The sequence below is a fragment of the Rattus norvegicus genome, chromosome 2 (assembly GCF_021556685.1).
Source record: "Rattus norvegicus strain SHRSP/BbbUtx chromosome 2, alternate assembly SHRSP_T2T, whole genome shotgun sequence".
NCBI lineage: Eukaryota > Metazoa > Chordata > Mammalia > Rodentia > Muridae > Rattus > Rattus norvegicus.
Window position 1 is genome coordinate 178,654,581 of NC_141535.1, and position 20,865 is coordinate 178,675,445.

Genomic DNA, 20,865 nt, shown 5'->3' on the forward strand with positions numbered 1-20,865 from the left:
ATGTATTTATAAGGATGAAGGGTATATAATTCATTTTAATTAACACTCTTCTACTCAGATCCAAAATTGTGGAAAAACTATTGCCTTTCAAGTATAAGGTCTATAATTTCAGGCCACCCAAAGGGAGGGCTTCTTTTAAAGGAAATATTTTTGTTAAGGGCTCATTTCTGCAAGTGCATACATTGAAGCAACTGTCTTGATGTGTTTGTAAGCTATGTTGTGGTCACAAGAGAGGAAACATTTAAGCATAGAAGAAAGCAAAGCAAAAATAGAACATGCATATTATTACCTGATCAAATTAGGACCTGGTCCTAATTCCTGGACAGTAAGTATACATTTCATCTGTTTCAATCTCTACACCTAGAATATGCCATAGAGAACTAGTCTCTGTCTAGGTAGCAGTTTGTGGTCCTTCAAACCTATTTTTCCTTTCTGTGTGGCAGACCCAGTTTGACAGGTCTTATTGAATGATGCTATTGAGCAGACACTCTAAAGGATGTGGCAATCTAGGTCTTCCCTAGGGAGGAGGAAACTCAGTTTATTCACAGGGTTTTCCCCAGGTACTTACTGTAGGTCCCAGTCTTATTTCATTTGAATTCATCTCAGTATATTGAAGCATCACTGAGCCTTAAACCCCTGTCTCTTTTGTTAGGGAAACCTCTCCCTGTCAGCTTCTCTTCGGGAAGCAGAGACTGAGAACCAGGGAAGGTGTGCCTTCTAGAGCTACAGAAAACAAAGGCTGCAGAAGGAGACACCTGATAGAGAAGAAGCAGGGACTGGAGGACAAGACTAAAGAAGAAAATCTGCACACAATAAGGGGAGAAAGGATTACAATCTACCCTGTTGGATTGGGACATCACAAAGTACTCAGGTATTTCTGAATGTGAATGTTTTCCAAATACCCTTTCTTTAAGAGGCTAAAACCATGCGGAACCATTTAAATGTGGTGAATGAATTTATCTTTATACATCTTGTTTAAGCTGTCCTCCAAGTCTTCCATCTGTCTAGATAAATTAGGAACTAGCACTCCTTTATCTTCTTTCAAAGGCTGTCGGTTTTGGATTTGCCTCAACACAACTTCTTCCTTGTCTTTCAAGCCTTGAAACATTCCCTACCTTTTATTTTATGTATATAGAGGATGCACCACAATGCAAGCCAGGTTTCAACCTGTGCTGTCAACTTGAAATTGGAAATTGGGTAGTAGCAAGAAAGGCCACAAGTTCAGTGGCCTGCAATATCCGGCCTGTTTTCATCATTCACAGTTCAAGTATGTGATTTGACAAGGTCAAGGTATGGCTTGTGGCATTAATATTTACAGTTAGAGAAGCAGAAAAGTTACATGACCAGGATCCAAGTTTCCTCTTAAGCATGACTGACAATGTTTTCCAGTAGTTTTCAGAAGGCAGATCCTTTTCTGGGAGATGAGTTGGCAGGGCTCCCATCATGGGCAAGTTGGTTCTTGCCTTTCATTTTGCTAATGAAGAGGTTGAATTTCCCTCAGGTGTATATGAGTTGCATGACCCACTGTGATGTGCTCCTCTGGGGAAGGTTAGCTAAAGAAAAGTTTGCTGAATTAATGGGATCTTGTGTGTTATTTGATTATGTGTGTGCTTATTGATCTAGAAGCCTTTGCTCAGTTCTTAAGCTGTAATGTTAAAAATTTCTATCCGTTGGAATCAAGTGTAGTGTTCAAACAGCAGGTGATGACTATATGATTTCACTTCAACATTTCCTGCGTTGTTTCTCAATTGAGGAAAGTTGATGACTGAGTTCACACTTGATCTTAGCCAAAAGGCCGAGAAGCGATAGATGACTGAGTTCACAACCAAGGGAGTGGACATTTTATACTAAGTGTGAGTAAGTACTGCCTACAAGAGTGGAAAAGATTCTTGGATCTGGGGAGAATCAAAATAATCCTGTACTTTATAGCTTAGTCCCTGCTGAGAATATCTACCAACAGAAACAAAGGCAGCAATTTGGGTTTCCAGTGGAGGCTTTAGAATGTGACAGGTCTGGCTAAGAGGGGCAGTCTCTGACCACACTCACTGGGAATTTCAAATATATGAATTAATGCTTTCACAGGTCATGTTGAGGCTTCATGAAGTGAATAAAGAGTCTTCACACATTATTTGGACCACAGAATGTGATCAGTGAATGGAAAGAGCTGGTTGTTATCTTCACATTAGAGTAGTGGTTGATTGATCATTCCTCAGCGATTTAGAATGTGGAACTTGAATCTATGGCTTTCCATACATCTGATTGTCCAGTGGTGCCAGTGATAGAGCCCAAACCTGTCCCTCTTTATCATTTAGTGCTTCTTAGTATTTTTCTCAGAAAAAAGAAGAGTCTTACAGGAATTTTGTCTTATAGGGAATTTTGTAAGAGATAAATATAAACTGTAGCATGAGAAATGAATTTATACAGAAAGAATTTATACAAAGCCGTTACTACTACTAGTGAAGGACTTTAGACATAGTTTCCTTTGTCCACTGTGAAAGTCTCAGTATCAGCTACATCCACTGCAAAGAACCTGCAGAATGTGGGTGTGGAGGGGGCCTGCTAGATACATACAATAGGATCTGCACATTATGGAACAACTGTCATCTCCAGATACCTGTGGGAAGCCTGAGCCATGTGCTGGTCCTCAGAAGTGAGCCAGGGAGTGGAGAAACAAACAGGGTGCTATGCAGTTAGCATAGTCATTTTAACTGTCAGTGTTCTCCAAGGCCAGCTCCCTCCAGGACTGACTATCAGACTTCATGGTGGTGTCTTGGGACCATTTGAAGATGCTGCACAGGCTTCTTGCCTTCTCTGCTCTGAGTCTTGTAGCCTGTGGTAAGTTTTCTTTCTTCTTATCAAAAGTGCTTTTTTTTAGGTACACACAACTGTTTTCATTTAGCAAAAATGTTACCAATATTGTCTTTGCTACAACATGTATAGATTTGAAACTTGTGGTACTGCTCAGGAATTGACCAACTTCCAGTACTGCCAGCTGTTGTGATTTTTTTCAACCATGCACAAATTAATATATGATCCTTATTTGATTTCATAAAATAAAGAGTATACCAACCAACCACTTCTTAGAATTGATATTAGTGAATTAATTAGTTAATGTATTGATTACTTTTCTATAACAAAATATTGGAAAAAAGGTTTATTTTGGCTTGTAGTTCCATGATGTATGATTGTATGTACGTATGCATGTATGTACATATACCAAAATGTTCAGAAAACATGGTGGCAGGAACTTAGGGTATTTGGTCACTTTGTTTCCACATCTGTAATGCAAAGAGTAGTTAATGCTGGTGCTCTACTTCCTCTTATTCATTCTGGTCCCCCAGATAATGGAATGTGCTACCTAAATTAAGGGCAGATGTTTCCCAGTTTAACTAACCCAATCTGGATAATCCCCTATAGACAACATTAGAGCTTTGTCTCTTCAATGATTCTACATCTAGTCAGTTTGATTATAAAGGTTTAACACAGTGTTCAAATAATGAATATGAGGTAATTTATACCTCTAATTGTCTCACCATCTTGTCTTTGTCATTATTGTCACCATCACCATCATCATCATAGTTACACCCAGTACAAATTAACATTTATGAATAATAATTGTTAGTGAAACGCTGCTGCCTTTACAGCATCTCGATGTGTCTTATTATTTTACAAAGTGATTAAACATGAAGAAAATATAAGTGAATTTTGTTGAATTAAATGGATTAGAGTTTGATCATTCTGATGCTGAGCATATTTTCACATTTCTGTGATAACATAGTTATTTCTTGACCTTCTAATCTTAAGTAGACATGCTACTAGATTGCATGAAATTAGTGCTGGAGAAACTCACAAATCAAAGAGTACGTAGTTAATCTTTTCATTTTGTGGATAAGGATACAAAGGACTGATGAGGAAGTAACTTGCCTATATGTGTAAATGAGTTGGTACTAGGCCTCAGTCAGTTGGCTAGTTCTGCTTTGTATATGACTACTTTCTGGATGATGACTGGTCTTTATTTCCCAGGGTGCTGTGGGATTTATTTTCTCAGTATCCTGCCCTAGAGTAACCTTAATTATATCCACTTTTGTTCAACCCACCCTCTAGCAGCACCGAAGCCTTCCCTCACCCCTAATTAGAACAGCATTGCTTTCCCTGAGTTACATGCATAACTACCAACAGAAACATGCATACACACTAAGTAGCACAAACTAAGATTGCCATTATCTTAACCAAAATTAACAGATGTATGAAACACATTATTCCTTGAGACAGAAATATATGAATCACTGTGCTGACCACAGGACTCCATAGTTTAGACAATTTAATCAAGATCATTTTCTCTAGGCTCTTTCTTGAGTCCTTATATCCCATATTTCTTATGCTCCATTCCTAAAGATACAAAGAGGTTCATAATTTCAGCAGTTGCTCCTACAAAACAGGCAATTTAACAGAGAGAAGAGATTTGAATGAGTTCTGGTCCAGACTGGGCTATAGAGATGAAAATAGAAGGTTTTGGGTGGAGTAGCTCCTTTTAAGACTTACATACACCATAAATAGTGGGTTAGTGACTTCAGTAGGATCTGTTACATGCTGTTCTGTGGTCCCTCTTACAGGCAGTCCTACCATAGTTTCCCGAAAAGTGTGGGGAGCAAGTTGACTCACCTGCAGAGTCCGACTGAGCCTGCCTGTGCCCTACCTCATCATAGAGCAGGTTACCAGGATGCAATGCCAAGATTAGACCTCCTGCAGCCAGGTGGTGTGGCTTCTACAGTCCCATTATGTCCAAAACAAAGGCTGGTATGATGTGGCTTTCAAGTAAGAGACTGGTGAGATCTCCAAAGCACATGCTTAATGTTACTTCTTGAAGCATTCTCCTTGTTTTTCTTATTCAATAGCTTCTATTTTCAGAGCTTCATTTGTGCTGTGTTTCTGACAAAAGAGTGTTAGCAAAAAAGAATTTAAAAACAAATCCAGAACAACAATTTGGAAGAACAACTCTAAGCTCTGTATTCAAAGGTTCTTTTACTCTGAAAGACCATGAAAGGACACACAGAAAGTTATGTACTAAGTGCTGCCAGCCCTGGAAACACCCAGCATGATAGATCACAAGGGTCTTCATTGCTATCACCCAACTGGTAGCAGTGTGGAAGAGAAGGGTTACCCTCTTCATTAACTAAATGAAAATGCTACAGTCTATGGAATCCAAAGAATATGTTTAAAGTAGCACAAAGCAAAGGGAATGGATTCAGAATTATGTCAAAACTGTGTGTTGATATAGCCCACTCTTATTTGCTTCCAGTCAGGGCTCAGTTGCATGAAGCATTTTCCCATTTACTACCCTGAATGACCACTGGATATGACAAGGGGATGAGTGGGCATGGGGAATGATAAGGAAGAAACCATGTGTTAAAATGAGTGTGAGGCATAGAAGATTTTTGCATTGTACAGTGAGTATTTATTTAAGGGGTCTATTGAAGGTTTTTCTCATTAACCTCAAGAATAAGAAAGCTCACCATTATATGAAGAAGAAAGAGTAGACATGGAGAATTTAAAACGCAAATAGAAATAAGATCTGAAGTATCCAATCAAGGTCTCTGAAGAAATAACAGATGTACTACGGGAAACATCAAAAAGCAGAACAGTGGTGGGCATGCTTCCAAAGGATCTCAGAAAAAAGGAAAAAGCCTGACTTGGAGCAGGGGCATTACTTAACCTTGGAAATTGTTCTTTCTTTGTTGAGTTTGCTCTGAAATTCACAATCTAGTAGAAGGTTCTATATAGCAAGAGTCATGAAACATCATTTTCAAGCTTGGATTAAAAACTAGAGAGAGGCAGAATGGACAGAAATTTTTAAAAATAGTAGAATAAAAGAATTTAAACATGATATTAAATCAAACAAAAATGAAACAAAAAACCTTTTGTGATTAATAACCTGCATGAATCTGTGAGGAGTCAGTATAAAGAAACTCTTGATTTCAGGTTGCTTGTTTTAGAGAATACTCGAGTGCTTGGTCTTATAGTTAAAAACAGAGACAAAAAATATGATGTATTCAGCTGGGTGTAGGGATGAATAATTGTAATCACAACTCTTACGAATCTATAGCAGGAGGATTGCCATGACTTAAAGGCCAGCTTTAGGCTCTGCAGTAAGTTCCAGGCAAGTCTCTTTAAAAGGCCGAGAGCATGTTTCAAAGCCTGCCTATCCCAAATAATAATAACAATATAATGAATTAACTAGCAGGCACTTGAAAAGATGGAATTAATTGTCCTTAGACACTGGAAAGTCATGCATTCAAATTCTACTTTAAATGAAATGAGTACTTCTTAACTGAGAAACACACGTAATCTAAGGGGGATTTCATGTGAAAAACATATGCAATCTTAAGTCAAAACCAAAACTTAAATATATTCCTATTTCTTTAGAAGGTCTAAAATTACCTGGTCCCCATTGTTATGTTATTGAAAGTTCGTTCTTTTATGAGCCTCTAGGACTGCTTTGGGGAAATGAATTTTCTATTTTTATTGGATATTTCTTATTTATATTTCTAAGATTATCCCCCTTTCCATGTTTCCCATTCATAAACCCCCTGTCCTATCTCCCCTGCCCCTTCTTCTATGAGGGTGCTCCCCCCCAACCACCCACCCCTTCCTGCATCACTGATCTGAAATTCCCCTACACTGGGGGTTCCAGCTTTGGCAGGACCAAGGGCTTGTTCTCCCATTGGTGCCCAACAAGGGTATCCTCTGCTACATATGCAGCTGGAGCCATGGGTCTTTCCATGTGTACTCTTTGGGTGGAGATCTGGCTTGTCGATATTGTTGTCCTTATGCGGTTGCTCTTCAGTTGCTTTAGTCCTTTATCTATCTTCTCAATGGGGACCCCTTTCAATGGTTCAATGGTTGGCTGCTTGCTGAATTTTCTTCATAAAAAGGTTTACCACTAAATCTTTATTTTTCCTTGGCAGCTTCCTGGTTGGGAATGATGGCAAGGTATATGAAGGTGTAGGTTGGCATGTCCAAGGTTTGCACACTCAAGGCTACAATAATGTTTCCCTGGGCATTGCCTTCTTTGGCAGTAAGATAGGTAATGCTAATTTCCTCCAGACTCAGAAAGTGGCCTATCTGCTTCCTCTACTTTCTTTTGCCAATGCTTATATCTTTGTAGCCTACATTGTATTTGTCATCCCTGATAATCACTGGTTCTGGAAATCCTTTCTGCTGTTGCACTCTATGACCTTCAGATTTTTCCTCATCTATGGTCTATACTTGTTGCTGAAACTGCCCCTTACATGGAGCTCATAGTTATGGCCAATGAAATCTGAAGTCATCTGCTACTAATATGTTAGTTGACAGAAGTACTTAAGCATGGATTATTTCTTCCTTTAGTATTTTGTATTGATAAAGACAGAGACTAGTAGGCAAAGCAAAGAATTTGAAGTAGTTTATATGATCCTCCACCCTCAATCAGAGCATAATAGAGGGGAGGGATGATGTTGAAGGTTAATTTGTCAATAACAAGAAAAAAATTAGTCCATGTTTGGCCCTTTGAATAGGATCTTAATTGTGGTTGCTTAGATTTCTTTCTGCCTATCTTTTTGCTTCCTGTCCACTAGTCACTCAGGTCTGATAGAGATTTGCCATCACTGTGGGTGCTGTCCAGCATGCAGTTTCTTACTAGCAGTTTTTATTTCATATTACTCCCATGAAGGAAGCAGCCTCAGTCCGGTGGCTCTATCAGCTACAGAGGACCTGATCTTCCTTGCCATCCTGAATGGCTACCTGTCACCCAAGTACATTCAGCCATTTCTTTTTTTTTTTTTTCAATTTTTTTTTCAATTTTTTTTTTATTAACTTGAGTATTTCTTAAATACATTTCGAGTGTTATTCCCTTTCCCGGTTTCCGGGCAAACATCCCCCTCCCCCCTCCCCTTCCTTATGAGTGTTCCCCTCCCAACCCTCCCCCCATTGCCGCCCTCCCCCCATAGACTAGTTCACTGGGGGTTCAGTCTTAGCAGGACCCAGGGCTTCCCCTTCCACTGGTGCTCTTACTAGGATATTCATTGCTACCTATGGGGTCAGAGTCCAGGGTCAGTCCATGTATAGTCTTTAGGTAGTGGCTTAGTCCCTGGAAGCTCTGGTTGCTTGGCATTGTTGTACTTTTGGGGTCTCGAGCCCCTTCAAGCTCTTCCAGTTCTTTCTCTGATTCCTTCAATAGGGGACCTATTCTCAGTTCAGTGGTTTGCTGCTGGCATTCGCCTCTGTATTTGCTGTATTCTGGCTGTGTCTCTCAGGAGAGATCTACATCCGGCTCCTATCGGTCTGCACTTCTTTGCTTCATCCATCTTGTCTAATTGGGTGGCTGTATATGTATGGGCCACATGTGGGGCAGGCTCTGAATGGGTGTTCCTTCAGTCTCTGTTTTAATCTTTGCCTCTCCCTTCCCTGCCAAGGGTATTCTTTTTCCTCATTTAAAGAAGGAGTGAAGCATTCACATTTTGATCATCCGTCTTGAGTTTCGTTTGTTCTAGGGATCTAGGGTAATTCAAGCATTTGGGCTAATAGCCACTTATCAATGAGTGCATACCATGTATGTCTTTCTGTGATTGGGTTAGCTCACTCAGGATGATATTTTCCAGTTCCAACCATTTGCCTACGAATTTCATAAAGTCGTTGTTTTTGATAGCTGAGTAATATTCCATTGTGTAGATGTACCACATTTTCTGTATCCATTCCTCTGTTGAAGGGCATTTGGGTTCTTTCCATTTTCTGGCTATTATAAATAAGGCTGCGATGAACATAGTGGAGCACGTGTCTCTTTTATATGTTGAGGCATCTTTTGGGTATATGCCCAAGAGAGGTATAGCTGGATCCTCAGGCAGTTCAATGTCCAATTTTCTGAGGAACCTCCAGACTGATTTCCAGAATGGTTTTACCAGTCTGCAATCCCACCAACAATGGAGGAGTGTTCCTCTTTCTCCACATCCTCGCCAGCATCTGCTGTCACCTGAGTTTTTGATCTTAGCCAATCGCACTGGTGTGAGGTGAAATCTCAGGGTTGTTTTGATTTGCATTTCCCTTATGACTAAAGATGTTGAACATTTCTTTAGGTGTTTCTCAGCCATTCGGCATTCCTCAGCTGTGAATTCTTTGTTTAGCTCTGAACCCCATTTTTTAATAGGGTTATTTGTTTCCCTGCGGTCTAACTTCTTGAGTTCTTTGTATATTTTGGATATAAGACCTCTATCTGTTGTAGGATTGGTAAAGATCTTTTCCCAATCTGTTGGTTGCCGTTTTGTCCTAACCACAGTGTCCTTTGCCTTACAGAAGCTTTGCAGTTTTATGAGATCCCATTTGTCGATTCTTGATCTTAGAGCATAAGCCATTGGTGTTTTGTTCAGGAAATTTTTTCCAGTGCCCATGTGTTCCAGATGCTTCCCTAGTTTTTCTTCTATTAGTTTGAGTGTGTCTGGTTTGATGTGGAGGTCCTTGATCCACTTGGACTTAAGCTTTGTACAGGGTGATAAGCATGGATCGATCTGCTTTCTTCTACATGTTGCCCTCCAGTTGAACCAGCACCATTTGCTGAAAATGCTATCTTTTTTCCATTGGATGGTTTTGGCTCCTTTGTCAAAAATCAAGTGACCATAGGTGTGTGGGTTCATTTCTGGGTCTTCAATTCTATTCCATTGGTCTATCTGTCTGTCTCTGTACCAATACCATGCAGTTTTTATCACTATTGCTCTGTAATACTGCTTGAGTTCAGGGATAGTGATTCCCCCTGATGTCCTTTTATTGTTGAGGATAGCTTTAGCTATCCTGGGTTTTTTGTTATTCCAGATGAATTTGCAAATTGTTCTGTCTAACTCTTTGAAGAATTGGATTGGTATTTTGATGGGGATTGCATTGAATCTGTAGATTGCTTTTGGTAAAATGGCCATTTTTACTATATTGATCCTGCCAATCCATGAGCATGGGAGATCTTTCCATCTTCTGAGGTCTTCTTCAATTTCTTTCCTCAGTGTCTTGAAGTTCTTATTGTACAGATCTTTTACTTGCTTGGTTAAAGTCACGCCGAGGTACTTTATATTATTTGGGTCTATTATGAAGGGTGTCATTTCCCTAATTTCTTTCTCGGCTTGTTTCTCTTTTGTATAGAGGAAGGCAACTGATTTATTTGAGTTAATTTTATACCCAGCCACTTTGCTGAAGTTGTTTATCAGCTTTAGTAGTTCTCTGGTGGAACTTTTGGGATCACTTAAATATACTATCATGTCATCTGCAAATAGTGATATTTTGACCTCTTCTTTTCCGATCTGTATCCCTTTGATCTCCTTTTGTTGTCTGATTGCTCTGGCTAGAACTTCAAGAACTATATTGAATAAGTAGGGAGAGAGTGGGCAGCCTTGTCTAGTCCCTGATTTTAGTGGGATTGCTTCAAGTTTCTCTCCATTTAGTTTAATGTTAGCAACTGGTTTGCTGTATATGGCTTTTACTATGTTTAGGTATGGGTCTTGAATTCCTATTCTTTCCAGGACTTTTATCATGAAGGGGTGTTGAATTTTGTCAAATGCTTTCTCAGCATCTAATGAAATGATCATGTGGTTCTGTTCTTTCAGTTTGTTTATATAATGGATCACGTTGATGGTTTTCCGTATATTAAACCATCCCTGCATGCCTGGGATGAAGCCTACTTGATCATGGTGGATGATTGTTTTGATGTGCTCTTGAATTCGGTTTGCCAGAATTTTATTGAGTATTTTTGCGTCGATATTCATAAGGGAAATTGGTCTGAAGTTCTCTTTCTTTGTTGTGTCTTTGTGTGGTTTAGGTATAAGAGTAATTGTGGCTTCGTAGAAGGAATTCGGTAGGGCTCCATCTGTTTCAATTTTGTGGAATAGTTTGGATAATATTGGTATGAGGTCTTCTATGAAGGTTTGATAGAATTCTGCACTAAACCTGTCTGGACCTGGGCTCTTTTTGGTTGGGAGACCTTTAATGACTGCTTCTATTTCCTTAGGAGTTATGGGGTTGTTTAACTGGTTTATCTGTTCCTGATTTAACTTCGGTACCTGGTATCTGTCTAGGAAATTGTCCATTTCCTGAAGATTTTCAAGTTTTGTTGAATATAGGTTTTTATAGTAAGATCTGATGATTTTTTGAATTTCCTCCGAATCTGTAGTTATGTCTCCCTTTTCATTTCTGATTTTGTTAATTTGGACACACTCTCTGTGTCCTCTCGTTAGTCTGGCTAAGGGTTTATCTATCTTGTTGATTTTCTCAAAGAACCAACTTTTGGTTCTGTTGATTCTTTCTATGGTCCTTTTTGTTTCTACTTGGTTGATTTCAGCTCTGAGTTTGATTATTTCCTGCCTTCTACTCCTCCTGGGTGTATTTGCTTCTTTTTGTTCTAGAGCTTTTAGGTGTGCTGTCAAGCTGCTGACATATGCTCTTTCCTGTTTCTTTCTGCAGGCACTCAGCGCTATGAGTTTTCCTCTTAGCACAGCTTTCATTGTGTCCCATAAGTTTGAGTATGTTGTATCTTCATTTTCATTAAATTCTAAAAAGTTTTTAATTTCTTTCTTTATTTCTTCCTTGACCAGGTTATCATTGAGTAGAGCATTGTTCAATTTCCACGTATATGTGGGCATTCTTCCCTTATTGTTATTGAAGACCAGTTTTAGGCCGTGGTGGTCCGATAGCACGCATGGGATTATTTCTATCTTTCTGTACCTGTTGAGGCCCGTTTTTTGACCAATTATATGGTCAATTTTGGAGAAAGTACCATGAGGAGCTGAGAAGAAGGTATATCCTTTTGCTTTAGGATAGAATGTTCTATAAATATCCGTTAAGTCCATTTGGCTCATGACTTCTCTTAGTCTGTCTACATCACTGTTTAATTTCTGTTTCCATGATCTGTCCATTGATGAGAGTGGGGTGTTGAAATCTCCCACTATTATTGTGTGAGGTGCAATGTGTGTTTTGAGCTTTAGTAAGGTTTCTTTTACGTATGTAGGTGCCCTTGTATTTGGGGCATAGATATTTAGGATTGAGAGTTCATCTTGGTTGATTTTTCCTTTGATGAATATGAAGTGTCCTTCCTTATCTTTTTTGATGACTTTTAGTTGGAAATTGATTTTATTTGATATTAGAATGGCTACTCCAGCTTGCTTCTTCTGACCATTTGCTTGGAAAGTTGTTTTCCAGCCTTTCACTCTGAGGTAGTGTTTGTCTTTGTCTCTGAGGTGTGTTTCCTGTAGGCAGCAGAATGCAGGGTCCTCGTTGTGTATCCAGTTTGTTAATCTATGTCTTTTTATTGGGGAGTTGAGGCCATTGATATTGAGAGATATTAAGGAATAGTGATTATTGCTTCCTGTTATATTCATATTTGGATGTGAGGTTATGTTTGTGTGCTTTCATTCTCTTTGTTTTGTTGCCAAGACGATTAGTTTCTTGCTTCTTCTAGGGTATAGCTTGCCTCCTTATGTTGGGCTTTACCATTTATTATCCTTTGTAGTGCTGGATTTTTAGAAAGATATTGTGTAAATTTGGTTTTGTCATGGAATATCTTGGTTTCTCCATCAATGTTAATTGAGAGTTTTGCTGGATACAGTAACCTGGGCTGGCATTTGTGTTCTCTTAGGGTCTGTATGACATCAGTCCAGGATCTTCTGGCCTTCATAGTTTCTGCCGAGAAGTCTGGTGTGATTCTGATAGGTCTCCCTTTATATGTTACTTGACCTTTTTCCCTTACTGCTTTTAATATTCTTTCTTTATTTTGTGCGTTTGGTGTTTTGACAATTATGTGACGGGAGGTGTTTCTTTTCTGGTCCAATCTATTTGGAGTTCTGTAGGCTTCTTGTATGTCTATGGGTATCTCTTTTTTTAGGTTAGGGAAGTTTTCTTCTATGATTTTGTTGAAGATATTTACTGGTCCTTTGAGCTGGGAGTCTTCACTCTCTTCTATACCTATTATCCTTAGGTTTGATCTTCTCATTGAGTCCTGGATTTCCTGTATGTTTTGGACCAGTTGCTTTTTCCGCTTTACATTATCTTTGACAGTTGAGTCAATGATTTCTATGGAATCTTCTGCTCCTGAGATTCTCTCTTCCATCTCTTGTATTCTGTTGGTGAAGCTTGTATCTACAGCTCCTTGTCTCTTCTTTTGGTTTTCTGTATCCAGGGTTGTTTCCATGTGTTCTTTCTTGATTGCTTCTATTTCCATTTTTAATTCCTTCAACTGTTTGATTGTGTTTTCCTGGAATTCTTTCAGGGATTTTTGCGATTCCTCTCTGTAGGCTTTTACTTGTTTATTAATGTTTTCCTGTGCTTCCCTAAGTGTGTTCATGTCTTTCTTGAAGTCCTCCAGCATCATGATCAAATATGATTTTGAAACTAGATCTTGCTTTTCTGGTGTGTTTGGATATTCCATGTTTGTTTTGGTGGGAGAATTGGGCTCCGATGATGCCATGTAGTCTTGGTTTCTGTTGCTTGGGTTCCTGCGCTTGCCTCTCGCCATCAGATTATCTCTAGTGTTACTTTGTTCTGCTATTTCTGACAGTGGCTAGATTGTCCTATAAGCCTGTGTGTCAGGAGTGCTGTAGACCTGTTTTCCTCTCTTTCAGTCAGTTATGGGGACAGAGTGTTCTGCTTTCGGGCGTGTAGTTTTTCCTCTCTACAGGTCTTCAGCTGTTCCTGTGGGCCTGTGTCTTGAGTTCACCAGGCAGCTTTCTTGCAGCAGAAAATTTGGTCTTACCTGTGGTCCCGAGGCTCAGGTTTGCTCGTGGGGTGCTGCCCAGGGGCTCTCTGCAGCGGCAGCAACCAGGAAGACCTGTGCCGCCCCTTCCGGGAGCTTCAGTGCACCAGGGTTCCAGATGGTCTTTGGCTTTTTCCTCTGGCGTCCGAGATGTGTGTGCAGGGAGCAGTCTCTTCTGGTTTCCCAGGCTTGTCTGCCTCTCTGAAGGTTTAGCTCTCCCTCCCACGGGATTTGGGTGCAGAGAACTGTTTATCCGGTCTGTTTCCTTCAGGGTCCGGCGGTGTCTCTGGCAGGGGTCCTGCCGCTCCCCCACGGGAGCCCAGAGGCCTTATACAGTTTCCTCTTGGGCCAGGGATGTGGGCAGGGGTGAGCAGTGTTGGTGGTCTCTTCCGCTCTGCAGCCTCAGGAGTGCCCACCTGACCAGGCGGTTGGGTCTCCAGCCATTTCTTTTAAAAGAAGAAACCTGTTTAGTTCCTCAACACTCAGAGACACCCAAAAAAGGTCAGATTCTCAACCTAACATACCCAGCATTGCATTACCCCCAAATATATTTGGGAGTGTTCTCCTGTTAGATTTCCAAGGGTTTCTTGGATCTAGAACATCTCACATGTGCCATAACTATGAAACTGGGAAATTTAGAAAAGTATTTTAATACTGGAAAATGTCCCTATTAATTGGAGAAGTTAAGGAAACAGGTTTTCCCAGGGCTATCCAACTCACCAAAATGTTATTATCATGAACCCATTCTTGCCATAAATAAGTGTACACTCATATTTTTACTGAGTCTACAAGAAACAATAAATCTTCAGATTTGCCATATATCAGTTAAAAAAAGACAAAACTCCTACCATCAAGGAACAGTCACTTCAATGAGGAAAGTCAAAACATGAACAAGATACAAGATACAAATGAAGTGTGTTAGACAGCATAGGTGAAAGAGAGGAAAGGAAGAGGGAAAAGGAGTAGACATATTTATATACTGTGGGAACACACACACACACACACACACACACACATACACACACACACACACACACCTATCTTTTCAAAGACAGCCAACCTTTTCCATGGTGCTAAGAAATTTGGAATTTACAGCTAATACTGACATTATAATGTTTATGCTAATGAATAGTGAAAATGGTGTGCTACTTTGGAAAAATGATCATTAAATTGAAACCAATAAAATGAATAATCACTTCCAGTATGTTGTTAGCTTTCTGCTAACACAGCCTTTTTCTCAGATCCAGTGATATTTTAAATTTCATTTTTTAATATTATAAATTTCTACAAAAATGTTTTTGCATTTGGGCTGGTATTCTCTTCAATAATGATAATTCTGTAACATGAGTTCTTTGTAGAATTCATATTTCCACACAAACTTGATAAGATAAAGAGTAAGCTGTTTTGTACATATTACCTTATTATGTGGCACACATATAAGCATACAGGTATCTTGTGTTTTGAAGAATATACAGCTGTGACTCTGCTTAGCCAGTCTGCTCCTTTCAGCTTTCATATTGGTTTCTGTGCCATTAAAACCCTCTGATCCAGTCAACTGCCCTTTCCAGATTCCTTCTAGAAGTTCACAATAGAAGGCGTTAATATTTGCAGGACACAAGCATTTTGTGTGAACCAGCCTCTGGCTATATGTTGTTTTCATGACAGTCCAAAGCAAATTCTCATCCACTTTGGTTTTTCACTTTGTTATAGCATGCCCCAATATCATACCACGGACTGCTTGGGAAGCCAGAGAGACACATTGCTCTCAGATGAATCTTCCAGCCAAATTTGTCATTATCATCCACACTGTTGGAGAAAGCTGCAATGAGTCTGTAGACTGCTTGGTTCGTGTGAGAGATACACAGTCCTTTCACATGGACAAACAAGATTTCTGTAACATTGAACATCAGTAAGTGGAAAATGACATGTTTCCTCAGAGCCATGGAGAGCAGAGCTGGTGGTGTTTTTACACAGGTACCATACATTATTCTTGCAATATTATGGATTGAATAGAATTCAGGCCATAGCTTGGGGTACCTAACCACTCAGGCATGTTCTCCATTGTGAATGGGAACATCACCATAATCAAATAATGAATTAGAAGCAACGAGAAAGCAAAACTATGAACCCCAAGGAAGAGATGTGCCTTTTTAGATAGCCTGTTCAAGTGAAAAGGGAAGAAGGTCCTACTTGTTTTCTCTGATTTTAGAATCTTGTTAGTCTTCTACTACTCACCAAGCATGGAATTTAACCTCTCTGGACTCGTTTGACTCATCTCTATAGTAGGGAAAACATTTTCTGTTTGAAGACAGGGAGTTAGATACAATATTCTCTTCTGGTTCCTTTCATGCCAGGATTATATTCAAGAAACATTTAGTTTAGTTAAGCAGAAAAAGGTATGTAGAGGATTCCTTGTGTTTTTCACAGGTAGATCTTGGAGTTAGAAAGCAATAAACTTCAGTTGTTTATTAGGGATTTAACAAATGAACGTTGTGTCTAGTTTTGGATGCTTCTTCAGTGTGCCACTAATGTTCTAGCTTTACCTGACTTTCCAGACCACTTAACATGTAGGAGAGAACCTGCTTTATTTTTCAGGACTGTTCATAGACTATTCTATAATCACAACAGATAATAGGGAAGGTCTACAAATTTGGATAATACAAACTGGCAAACAGCAGCTGAGTTGATTCTTATTCCTCAACTTTTAAACCTGCCATTGAATTGTAGAGTTAGAAAAACAATAAGCAATAACAATGCAGAATGTTAAGCACAGTGATAGAATATCTGAGCGCAGATAAAATGAGCCCAGAAATCTTTTGAGAGTTGATAGGTGTCAGAGAAGTGTTAATGAAGAGGACTATCTTTCATGGCACATGATTAATGTATGTGTGGGTTGGGGGGGAGTATTTGGCAAAAGGAAGTGTTATAGTTAAAAAACTGCACATTCAAAACCTTGAGATATAAACAGAGCATGAATACTTGAGGAAATAAAACACAGCACAGTCAAACCTAAAAGTGGATTTACAAGAGAAGGGTATGAGAGTACAGGCTGCAAGAGCCTGACTACTATGTAGAATTAAGTAAAGCTAATGAAAACTAACTTTATGTGAAGGGGAACTGGGGACTATGGAAAGCCACACCCTTTTTAATAAAAAATAAAGTTTTTATTTATGTATTTATTTTATTTTATGTATGTGAGTATTTTGCCTACAAGTGTATATGTATGCTACAAGCATAACTGATACCTGCAGAGGTCAGAAGAGGATGTTGGAGTCTCTGTAACTGGAGTTACAAATAGTTGTAAACTGATATGTGGGGGCTGGGAACCAAATCCATGTCCAATGCAAAAGCATTAAATGTTCTCAAGAGTGGAGCCATCTCTCCAGCCTCCTGGGTATGATTTTAAGAGTGGACTTGAAGGAAGGAAGACCCCTGGCAGAGTACTGTTACAATGATCAAGTTGAAGTTGGACAGTGGCTGTTGGATGGAAGTAATAGAAGAATTTAAAAGCAATATGGGAGACACAATGGATGACTGGTGGGTAGTCATTGATTGGGGTTCTGATAGGGAAAATGGGGAATTTAAGATGCCTTATTTTCTGCCTACAGGAAATGTAAGAAGTTTTTTTCCTAGACCTACTGGATTTTACAGAAAATAGTTGAAGTCGTGGGAGCTGATGATTGTTTAGCCTGGGTGAATATACTCAGTGGAAAGACAAAAGCTAGACCAGGGTCCTAAGGATGAAGCATAGGGTCTTAAGAAGCACAGTAGTTCAGGGAAAGCAGGTGAGATGGCAATCACCTGAAAAAGAAAACTGTAAAGGAGAGAGACTGAGGAGGGCATTCTCTATGCAGCCTATGGAGGACAACATTTCAGGACCAGAGTATCAATATTCAAAATACCCATTGCTCAGAAGGTTGAGGAGCTCCACAGTCATCTTGGCTGAGCTAGATTCAGTACTGGGGATGAATGCAAAGTGCAAAGCTGTGCTTTGGCTTTTCATTTCTGCATTTCTATACACTGGGACATGTGGAATACCTGGACAGTATGTGATAAATGGGTGAAAGAATGGATTTAGGATTAGAGTGGCTGAAGCAAATTGTGCTCCTCAAACTGACTTCTTTGTTTTCCTTTACTCAACCCTAGCTTCCTAGTGGGTCAAGATGGTGTAGTATATGACGGAGTTGGCTGGACTATCAAAGGCTCTCACACCTATGGATACAATGATATTGCTCTTGGAATTGCCTTTATGGGAAACTTTGTAGGTAAGACATCAGTAGGGCAGAGAATTCTGTCTAATGAAGAACCATGTGGAATACTCAGGAAGCATAGGAAAAATGGAGGCAGTATTGTGACATTGGAAGTACATGGTAGGTCAGCAGAATATTTTAGATTTAAAGAAAATTCTCAGTAAAGAATGACTGCTACTAGGAGCATATCCCAAATAGAATATTTGCCCCCAATTCATCTACATCAGTCCAAAACTCCATTTCACCTTCTGTCTATATTCAAGGTAAGCATGGAGCAACAGAGAAAAAAAGGAGTGCATTTGAAAACTTGATATTCCATTTGAGAAATATATGCCCTTCCTTACTAACAATAGTGATAATGTAGGAATGTATCATTGCCTGTGATGACATAGCATAAAAAAAATCCAGTGTACTACACATTCTGCATACACTGAGAATTTATGTTATGTTATATGTTCTATTCCAGTTTTTAATTTTCTAAAGAAATTTTGGCCAGATGGAATCAGAAAACACAGCTGTTTGGGCTTTATTTTGTGCCTAATTAATTGTTGGCTATGGTGATTGTGGCAAAGCATAAGATGAGAGATGGGAAGAATGGAATCTAGGTACTTGTCACTGCTATAGCCAAGCAGCTTTGAGATCTTAATGGCATCAGTAAATGTGTTTTACAGAAAAGCCTCCAAATGAAGCTTCACTGGAGGCAGCCCAGAGCCTGATCCAGTGTGCTGTGGCCATGGGGTATCTGGCCTCCAACTACCTGCTAATGGGCCACAGTGATATGTCTAACATCCTGTCCCCTGGACAAGCACTGTACAACATCATCAAGACATGGCCTCACTTCAAGCACTGAAAAAGACCCCAGTGCCATCTAAGTATGCTCTTTCTCCTGGTGGGAATCTGTCCTTATCTCTCATCTTGGCTCGCACCTCTGTTCCCTCCTTTATTTAATGTTTCACTTAGTTACCCTTTCTTGTGCAGCAATTACAGAGTCTTCTCTTATCGATATCCTTCAAGGTCTCCTGGGAGACAATACCAGTAACCTACTCAGAGACTCAATCTGACTGTGGTGACTTGTCTGTAATGGATTCTCTGTCTCCAGTCATCTGTGCCTTGTCCTAGGAATGCACTGAGGACCAACCAGGCATGGCAGACCTGTGTTCGCAGGCACTGTACAGTGTCTGTGGTCCACCTGTGCTTGGCTGGGCCTGGCTGAGCTGAGAGAAAGAGAACCCAAAGCCTTTGTGTCCTTTTGACCCCCAATCTCCACCAATTTCTCCTTATCAGAGGAAAGAACTTTTATCATTATACAGGAGACAGAATTCCCCAACACCTGCCTTTGGTGATGCTGTGGTTGGGTTTTTGCCTTTAGAGTTTTTTTATATCTCTTACAACCTCACATTTCTTTTCACAGACGACTTCCTTTGAATGTCATTAGATTGACTCTGTTCATTTGTAACTTTCCCTAATGCATCACAAAAATGTAATCAGGAGAAAATTGTCTAGTGGGTAAGACATAGAGATGTATCAGCCACTCCTGATCTACACAGCAGGGATAGATAGAATGCACACGTCTTAGAACTTTCTGTCAGAGATTCCGTTTTTCTGTGTGGAGAGAAGCTGAGTACAGACTCCCCAGCAAAGGTGAATTTAACAAGTCTCATACAAGAAGTAGTCACAGTACTAGTCATAAGCCACTAAGAAAGAGTGTCACCCAAAGACACCTGTCAGGTTTTGAATGAACCTCTTGATAGTCATGTATTAGAAACCCAGTCTCTGATAATCAGTAGCGTTGAAAGATGGACCTTTTTAGAAGTAAATAATTATTAATGTTGTTGTTCTAAGAGTGAGTTTGTTAACAAAATGCGTGTGCTCCCCCATATGAATACTCTCTTGTGCTTTCCCACTCTGCCGCAGGATGATACATCAAGAAGGCCTTGGCCTGATGGTGACCTTGAACTTCCCAGAGTTCAGACTACAGAAAATAAATCTTTGTTCACTGTGAATAACCCAGTCTCGAGTATCTGTTAATGTCTCAAATATTCTGTTAAAGAAGCATGCCTCAAGGAGAGAGGGTATGCTTAATCCTGATGGAATTTGATGCCCCAGGGCAGGCTGAAACCTAATGGGGGTTTCCTCTTCTTTCAGGAAGTATGGAGGGATATGGTGAGGACAGGACTGGGAGGAGAAGAGGGAGGGGGTCTGCTACCAGGATATAATGTGAATAAATTAATTAATGAAAAAAGTAGCACATGACTAAGTCATCAATATTGACTTATTGGTTTTTCTTACTATCCCTCAAAGTAGAGCTCCCTTCTCTTTCAGTTAGTCACCACTTCCAGGCCTCAGAGAGTCATTGGCTTTGGAGAGGAATTAGAGAATCCCCCGTCTCTGACAGCTCTCACAGAGGCTCCTTCCGTAGGCTTGCATGGTCTAGATTGCTGTTTACTCCAAACTATGCACCTTTAAGGATATATAAATTTATGCTTTAACTAAACTCAGAGCACTCAGCTGGCAAATGCTTTTTTAAGGACAGTTCTGAGGCAGCCTATTGCAGGCAATTTGACTCTTCTGTCTTTTTATTGAGAAATACTTCCTTGTGCCACATCTGTCACTTAGGGGTATAGTAGTATTGGCCTCCAATGACTGATATGAGGGCTAAATGAGTGAATGTGCAGGAATTTTAGAACTTACTCTTGCCATTTAATCTGTGTTTAGCTGAGACCCACACCATCCTGTCATCATTGTCTATAGTGTGCTTGCCTCTATTACTCCTGTTTGACTCTCAGGGGATGAATGGTACTTTCTTTTTGTTGTTGTTGTTGTTGTTGTTGTTGCTTTTCCATCTTTATTAAATTGGGTATT

The 20,865-nt window shown here is 39.8% G+C and overlaps 1 pseudogene across 1 annotated transcript; it reads left to right on the top strand.

The window, feature by feature from the left end:
• The first annotated feature begins 2,712 nt into the window (after nucleotides 1–2,712).
• On the top strand, nucleotides 2,713–18,853 carry Pglyrp3-ps1 (peptidoglycan recognition protein 3, pseudogene 1; annotated as a pseudogene). Its single transcript, XR_015676474.1, has 8 exons — nucleotides 2,713–2,835; nucleotides 4,614–4,815; nucleotides 6,966–7,084; nucleotides 7,709–7,795; nucleotides 14,189–14,254; nucleotides 15,464–15,662; nucleotides 17,900–18,018; nucleotides 18,675–18,853. The product of XR_015676474.1 is annotated as a peptidoglycan recognition protein 3, pseudogene 1 (transcript).
• The last annotated feature ends 2,012 nt before the right edge of the window (nucleotides 18,854–20,865 follow it).